Source organism: Triturus cristatus, chromosome 11 (assembly GCF_964204655.1).
Source record: "Triturus cristatus chromosome 11, aTriCri1.1, whole genome shotgun sequence".
Lineage (NCBI taxonomy): Eukaryota > Metazoa > Chordata > Amphibia > Caudata > Salamandridae > Triturus > Triturus cristatus.
In genome coordinates this window covers 829320526-829328222 of record NC_140594.1, presented here as the reverse complement: position 1 = coordinate 829328222, position 7697 = coordinate 829320526, and the positions used below count along the sequence as shown (strand labels likewise).

Genomic DNA, 7697 nt, shown 5'->3' with positions numbered 1-7697 from the left:
CTGGTGGTAGTCTGTTTGTTTTCAAGATGGGTGGAGGCCTATCCGACTAGGAGAAATGATGGGATAACAGTTGCAAAGTTACTGTTAAGAGAGTTGATTCCTAGGTACGGGTTCCCAGTGACCATTGAGTCTGACAGAGGTGGACACTTCTACAATGAGCTCATGGGTTTAATTTGTGAAGCATTGAGCATACAGCAGAAGCTACATTGTGCACACAGACCAGAGGCTTCTGGAGTCGTTGAACAGATGAATGGCACAATAAAAAAACGATTTGGTAAGATGTGTTTAGCCACTGGAATGAAATGGCCTGATGTCTTGCCTCTAGTGCTGATGACTATTAGGTCTACTCCAGATAGAACCACAGGTTTGAGTCCTCACGAAATATTAATGGGACGTGCGATGCGACATGCATTTGTGCCTGTCAACAAGTTGATGACAATAACTGATGACATGATTTTGGATTACTGTAAAGGCCTGGCTGATGCAGTTCATTCTGTGTTTCACCAGGTTGGAGAAGACGCTACCACACTTGAGAAGAAGCAAGCCCATGATCTGAGTCCAGGGGACTGGGTGAGGATTAAGGTGCACAGAAGAAGAAATTGCTTGGTTCCAAGGTGGGGAAGGCCAAGACAAGTTATTCTGACTACGACAACTGCAGTAAAGTGTGCTGGTGTGAAAAACTGGGTGCATGCGAGTCATACTCTGAGAATTCCAAATCCAAAAGATGGGACTGGTAAGGAGTATTTTGAAGAGTCAGATTCCAGTGATGATGCAGAAACTGAACCAGTGAGAAAGGAAAATAAATCTGAAAGGGGTGAAGGAGAAAGAGAGTGGAATGATTCTTTTCCCTTTCCAAAAGAGACTTCAAGAGAAACATTGAGAGTCTCGGAGGAGAGATCGGATTCTGTAAGAGTGCCTGAAGTTCCAACAAGCAGTAGAAGAGAAAAGAGCAATTCCACAAAAACTACACCTGAATCAGATGAGGAGGTTGAGAATCCACTTGAGATTACACCTGAAGAAGCAGGGTCAGAAGAAGATAGAGAGGGACAGATTGCGGAAGACCCCCGAGGAGGTGTAGGGACCATTCCTGATAAGCTAGGTGAAGGGACAAGTAGACAGCAAGAAGATTGCGTGTCGGAGATCCGAGGAGGGACAGATTTAGGGAAATCTCAATCAGTGGTGGAAAAGACTGTGGAGCGAAAGAAAATTGTTGAAGAACAAGAGGCAAATGAAACAGAATCAGATGAGAGTGAAAATGAGAAATCAGAGGGTCGAGTTCTGAGAAAGAGAACTTGGATCGGAAAGAGAAATAATAAAGAGGTGAGACCAAAAAGGGTTGTAAGAGGAGATCTTTGGCCCAATAGGATAAAGAGACTGAGGTACAGACTGACACGAGCAAATTCATCGAAAGCTGAACAGGTGAACGAGGTGTCAAGTCAGAATCAAGCGAAAGGTGAAAAACAAAAGGTCTCAAAAGAACCAGAGGAGATCAAGAGAATCAGAAAACCTAACCAGAAGTATAGGTCACCGGAATGGACGTACGTGGCACTGTCTGAAGGTGAAGAGGCAGAGAGTCAAGGAAATCCAGAGGGGACCGTACGAGAAGTGGTTGAGGAGAAAACTGTTGGAATCCTGAAAGTTATCCTGACTGACATTGGAGAAGAGTCGGATGCACAGGATGTTGTTGAAGATCTGATACAATTTGATGTTGCTGAAGAAGAAGTGAAAAGTGATGAAAATCCAAACTGAGTGAATTGAAAGAGTCACTTGGAGAAAGTGAAAAGAAAAGATCTGAAATTAGCTGTGTGAAATAATCTAGAGTTTTAAACTCAGTAGTGGAGTAGAAGAGGCTAAGTCAAAAGACACTGTCAAAGTAGTAAAATGGCTAACACAGAGAATAATCAAAATAGATGTGCCTTCTTGAAAAGATGGTGTAGAATGTGCTGCTGCTGTACTGGATTATTAATGCTATTATGGGGTGTACTAGCTTTACTAGTTACTTTTAGAGTTACAATAGACACTTTAGGAATACATACTGAGAATGTGACCAATGTGGAGAAGAATTCACAAAAAGTAGTTCCAACTAGAATTAATAACATTTATGTACATAAAGATAGGTCAATTAATGATTTTTCTAGCAATGTTTTTTCAAAGTTGTTGTATGAATATGTAAAAACAATGGAAGTTAGGGATTGCTACGTATGTATGCAATTACCTGCATCCGTTTCAGAGGGTGTTACTTATCACCATTTACCAGCTACGTATGGAATTTCATGTAGTGTGCTAAGTAGTGTTTTTTATTTGTTAGGGAAAATAGATTATGAGATGTCTAACAAAGATAATATTTTTGGGCAATTGCCTATGGACAAAAGGCTGAATCCAGCTAAAGAAGCTAATATTTTTGGTGAGATTTTTATTGAGAAAGAAGAATTAACCTTAGATTACATTTTTAGAAACAATTTAACTTGCAGTCTGAAAGAAGAGGAGAAGGCTTTCCTAAACATGGTAGAGGAAAGGGGAATGAGCATGCATGAGAAGGCAGGGAAATACAAAGTGAGTGAGACAATTTGGGATATTGAAATGGGAAAGGAATTGAAGAATGGGGCTAGTCCAACTTTGGCTTTAGATGCACCACAGAAGGGTAAACTATGCATTACCAGAAAGAGATCCCAATATGATAGCTATTTTGTTGGGACTAGTGAGTGTCATGATACATACTTCATTGCAACAGGATGGGGTTTTAAAGGTGGAGAAGATCCAGTTTTCCCAGGAGTGTATTATGTTTGTGGGAACAAGGCTTATTACAAGTTGCCTGACCATTGGTATGGCACGTGTTATGTGGGCCTGGTCTTTCCAAAGATTTTCCATATAGATAGGATAGAAGATGTAGAACACATTAATTTACTAACACGCTTTAGGAGAGAAACTTGGTCAGAAATTGTAGGTGATATTTTTGGAGCTTTAATTCCAGCAGTGGGAATTTCTTTAAATGCATATGGGATTCGGAAACTGTCAACAGTGGTGGATCGCTTGTCGACAAGTACCGCTGGAGGGTTTCTTTTGGTAAATACGGAGATGATTGCCGTACGTGCAATGTCTATGCAAAATCGACTTGCCCTTGATATTCTATTAGCCAAGGAGGGTGGAGTCTGCGGAATGCTGAAAGTTCAACATTGTTGCACTTACATTCCTGACGAAAGCAAAGATCTAAAGGTCTATATCAAAAATATTACTGATTTGCATGAAGAATTAGTACCACTGGAAGCTGAAAGTATCTGGACTAAAATAGCTAATAAAATAGTTGCTGTTAAGAGTTTTATTGCTAAGATAGGTAGTACCATTATTGGTAAAATATTATTTCCATTGACATGTGTAATTGTTGCTTTATTGATACTAAGATTGGGGTGTTTGTGTTGTAAAAACAGGGGAGGGAAAAAGAGAATAATTAGAAGGGATACTGAAAAGAAACAAAAGAGGTCGAGGAGAGACCCACAAGAAATAGAATTAGAAGAATTAAGGGAGAGTGTTTACTTGGAGTCAAAGAGGGATGATGTGAGAGAGTCTGGTGTTTAATGTTCATAAAAGACATTTTCGATTTCTCCTAAAATTGGGACTAAATTTTGTTTTTGGGTTGGTTTTGTAGTGATAAGATATCACCAAAGGGGGGATTGCTGGAGCAGAGTTTTCTGTTGAAAATTTATCGAGTTTTAAGCTCCAGTTTTGTCTATATGTTATGATAAAAATTACTAATTTGAAAACATAAATTAATAATTTGTTTTGTTGAATGTCCAGATTAATCAACATTACTAATGAAAGAAAACTATACGTGGGGATGCATATATGTTGCTTAATAATATGTGCGGTTTAATTAAAAGAGTATCGCAAAAGTGCTATTTGTTTCGAGTTTGTGCTTTTAAAATAACGTGTGCTAATGCTTTATTCTGTTGCAGAAGGCTAGATAATTACATACACATAAGGGTATTAGTGGGGATTAACACTGTTTAATCATTATGATGTGGTAACGTTGTTTTGTGTTTCTTTTAATTAAGATGGTCCGTTTTGGCCTAAAACAAGATGGCTGCCATTTACAGCCTGCACTCGAGTGATTGAATTTTGACGAGAGGCCTTGCTGAACATGGTCGAAAGTCACCTGACCACAGCTTCTGCCTGTGTAGAAAGTTTCCGTGAGGACAGTAGCTCTGGGAATGATTCCAATTGTCCTTGGAGTAGGATAAAGCTACAATGAACAATGACTAGTCTGCGGTGGCTCTGCTATGATACCAAGGAAGAGCATTTACGAAAGTAACATTTGCAAACTCGATTTTCCTTCTTCCGTATTTTTTATTTTTGTGTTTTTCCCTGAGCGGAGGTTTTCTAAATGTAACCAAGAGACTTCCTTTCTTGCTCGCTCTGCTCAGTGGTTCATCGGATATCCAGAGTTTGTTTGTAACTTTTATTTTGTTATTTCCCTTATAAATATGTTAGACTAGAGAGGGTCCATGTTCTTTGCGCTCATTACATTCATCGCGTTCCTTGCGTTTTGGACTTCCTGAACTTATGCTGAGGACGGCGGCTCGAAAGACTTTACCGAGAGACCTGTCCTGTCCCATTTAGCTAGAATAGGTAACTATGAGAACAATGATTTCACTATTGATTGACTTACATTTTGAACTAATTAGATAAATAAGCATTTGTTAAAATTTCAGTGTCGGGTGGTTATTTCCTTGTCATTTATTGAGTTTTAAAGGTATTTCCTATGTTTAAAATCATGACTCAGGACAATGTCTTTAGGGTCACATTGACCTCATTTAGATGCAGATTGGTTTAGGTTTTTCTCTCCTATATTCAGTGTGGATAGAGTAATAGTGTGAATTTTAGTGTGATGGGCCCTAGCGTATGAAGAGTGTATGTGCGCGTGACTGTGGATTTACTCTGTCTGTGGAAGTAGGGAGAATTTATATGTGCCGATCTGCAGCACTACTATGCAATCTAAAAAAAAGAGCAGATGGGACAGCTGCTATTTTTATGCAAATACTCCACATCACCTAACTCACAATCTGCCCTTAAATGTTAGTTATAAATACAGGACTGGCTGAAAGTGTCACACATGTGGCGGCCACTTGATGGCTTTACAATTATTATGTGACTTAGTGTAAGCAGTTACCATACATCGTAAGATGATGGCACCAGGCCTTTCTGCAAGTTAGGGCTTCTGTGACTTTGAATTAAAGCCCAAAGGGCCAGTAGAGCAGCAAGGATGCCACGGGGCATAGGGCAAGCAAGGAAAATGGCCTCATTGAGTGCTGTTGAGGTGGAAAATACAGCAATTATGAGAGCTCAATGGGCCACTCAGGGCTCCAGGTCCACTGCACCTGCTGCACCAATAGTAGCTACCTCCCTGCAAATGGCATTTTTTTCATGTCACAGAGCTGAGCGACTCACATCTGGTGGAAGCCAGAGGTCCTAGCTTCTTGGGAGTCAGGCTGGCATTGTTCAAGTTGGACCATGCGCATGTCTGAATGAATTTGAGAGTAGCATGGAGGAACTCAGAGAGCATATTCGAGCATAGAGCCCGAGGTTGAGAGTTAAAGATTCTTCAGAGGAAGGCATGGAAAGGAAGAAAGATTCTAACTCAAAGAGAAAGAAAACAAATGGTTGAGCCAAAATGTACATGCGGTTACTGCAACGTCCACTGGAATTCTTCTGATTGAAGACCCTTATGTTTGGAACCCGGCATGCAAGAGTCCAGGTTAAAAAAAAATAAAAGCAATACAGTGCATTGATTCAGCTCAAATCTAGTTATGACGCACTGTACATTATGAAGGAAGACTCAGTGTAGCAAGTGAGATTTGCAAAATTAAATTTCTCGGCACAAGGAGATTAAATGATTTGTCCGCAATCACATGATATCAAGTCAAGTGCCGAGCACTGGATTTAAACAGAAAAGCACCGGTTTCAGCATCAACAGCTCTATTAGACCACATCACTTTCCTGTACTTATGTTGATGTCCTACTGGTTAGGAAGAGCTATGTCTAACTTGATTCAAAGTCTGCCTTGTTCTTTAAAATAAGTAGCAAGATTGAAGAATTGGTTAAATGTGGGGCAAATCTTTACTACGAATGGGTGCGAAGAAGGGGCACATTGTCTCATTGAGAAACACCCATCCAGCTAAAAAAACCTCAGATCATCTGCCCTTACAATAAATAGAATCTTAGGCAGTGCCATCAGCATTACAAGCTTGCGTTTTCTTTACATAGAGCTGTAGTGAGAGGTTGAGAGTGTGTGCGAGATAGAGAAAGAGACCAGATTCAAAAAGCATCCAAGTACATTTGTTCACATCCTGGAGTAAGTACCTGGGGGCATATCAACAAGGGCTTTATCTCTGCTTTTTTGGCTTTAAAAGCCAAAAAAGGAGAGATAAAACTAGCGCCCTATCAACAACAGGGTGCTAACATGCAAATTTGCATGTTAGCACCCTTTTACTCTACGCATCCCCTTGCATCTCTAATGAGATGCAAAGGGGGCGTTCCAGAGTAAAATAATAGGAGAAATGTCGCTAAGCGACATTTCTCCTATTATCAAGAATGTCGCTAACCCTGTTAGAGACAAAAAAAGCAGCGCTAACCGCGGTTAACGCTGCTTTTTTACGTCTGGTATTTTTCAGACTTAGCCATGATATCCTATGGAAGCAGGATATCATGGCTAAGTTTGCCTGTCCCTATCAACAAGGTAACGTGAGATTATCGCTGGGTTTCCAGCGATAATCTCGCGTTAGCCTGTTAGCGTGAGGATTTTTATCGCTATTGAGATAAGCGTTGCTAATAGCACGCTATCTCAGCGATAAAAATTCACGCGAGCCGGCGATAATTATCCTAGCGCTAAGTGCGCTTAGAGATAATTATCGCCGGTTGTTGTTGATATGCCCCCAATTTCTGCTGGTAATCTGCAAAGCACGCGCTAGTAAACAAACATGTTTTTAAGCCCAAACATTGCCTCTGATTTTGAATACACTTGCAGGTAAGTCACTCCTCGAGCTTTAACTCTCTCAAGGTATGCCTTGTGCATCACCGGGCATGGTGGTGAGTGCCTGTTGTCCTAGCTATTTGGGAGACTGAGGCTGATGGATTGCTTGAGCTCATGGCTTCTGGGCCACACTCATCTGTTTTGATCAAGTTGGACATCATTGTGGTGCTCTGGTGGGAGTTCTAGAACCCCAGGTCAAGTAAAGAGGAGTGCAACGACCCAGACTGGAAACAGAACAGGACCACGATTCTATGCCCATCAGTAGTAGGACAGCACCTATGAGCAGTGCATCACAGTGTCGGCCTCTACATAAGTCTAACCCATCTGTGATTCTTATCTCTATTTAGAGATGTCTGTCTAGTTCAAAAATCAAACTGAAAGTTACACTGACCTTGAAACCAAACATTGATCTGAGCTAAAAGCAAAAGGAAAGAAGTTCTCAGTGAACATTTATATATCTCCCACTTTGGTTTTGAAGTGAATTCAAAGATCTGAGGTTTGTGGATAGTCTTGGGTAAAGCCTACTTGCTTTCAAGTAATGTTCTCTGCATCCAGGAGACAAAACCAAACCAACAGGAAAGGCATATGAGATTTTGAGGTGCAACGTATTCATTATTTTGTTTATATGGGAGGTTCATACAGTGCTACACGTCACCTGTGCTACCTCAGGCAC

At 40.6% G+C, this 7697-nt stretch overlaps 1 pseudogene; it reads left to right on the top strand.

Moving 5' to 3' along the window:
* The first annotated feature begins 7067 nt into the window (after positions 1 to 7067).
* Positions 7068 to 7332, top strand: LOC146785500 (signal recognition particle RNA; annotated as a pseudogene).
* Positions 7333 to 7697: the final 365 nt, after the last annotated feature.